This window comes from Myotis lucifugus, unplaced genomic scaffold (genome assembly GCF_000147115.1).
Source record: "Myotis lucifugus unplaced genomic scaffold, Myoluc2.0 scaffold_366, whole genome shotgun sequence".
Lineage (NCBI taxonomy): Eukaryota > Metazoa > Chordata > Mammalia > Chiroptera > Vespertilionidae > Myotis > Myotis lucifugus.
This window is the reverse complement of record NW_005871414.1, coordinates 680,344-681,201: the sequence shown is the minus strand read 5'-3', so window position 1 is coordinate 681,201 and position 858 is coordinate 680,344.

The following is an 858-nucleotide window of genomic DNA, read 5'->3' as shown; positions in this document are numbered from 1 at the left end:
GAGTCCTCCAACATTATTCTTCTTTTCCAAATTGTTTTACAATCAGCTTATCTGCCTTTGCAAAAAAAAACCTTGATAGAATTTTGATTGGGATAGTACTGAAGATGTAGAACATTTGGGGAAGAACTGGTATCCTAACTATATCGAGTCTTACAACCCATAAGCCCAGTATGTCTCTCCATTTGCTTTGATTTCCTTTGGTTTCTTCATTGGCCTTTTGTAGTTTTCAGTGTGCAGATCTTGCGCATATTTTAATAGATGTATACTTAGGTATTTATGTCCTTTTAGGCTATTGTAAATGATATTCTTAAAATGTCAGTTTCTAATTGTTAACTGCCAGGATATAGAAATACAGTTGATTTTCAATTGTTGACATTATGTCCTGAAACCTTGCTAAACTCATTTATTACTAATTGGAGCTTTTTTGCAGATGCCATGGGATTGTCTACATAGATAATTGTGTTGTTTGTGAAAGAGATGATTCTATTTCTTTTTAAATAAGTATGTCTTTTGTTGCTTTTTCATGCTGTAGTACTGGCCTTCTAGTACCAGTGATGAATAGGAGTGATGAAAATGGACATAGTTGCCTTGTTCACCATCTTAGAGAGAAAGCGTTCAATTTTTCACCAGTAAGCGTGATGTGTCTTTTAATTTTTTTGTAGATATCTTTATTTAGGCTAAGAAGTTACCTCTGTTCCTAGTTTGCTCAGTCCTTTTATCATGGCTGGCCACTGAATTTTGTCAAATGTTTCTTCTGCATCAATTTATTTGATTATTTGATTTTTCTTCTTTAGTTTCTTAACAGTGTGGATTACATTGATTAATTTTTCCATATTGAATGTTGCATTCCTAGTAAAA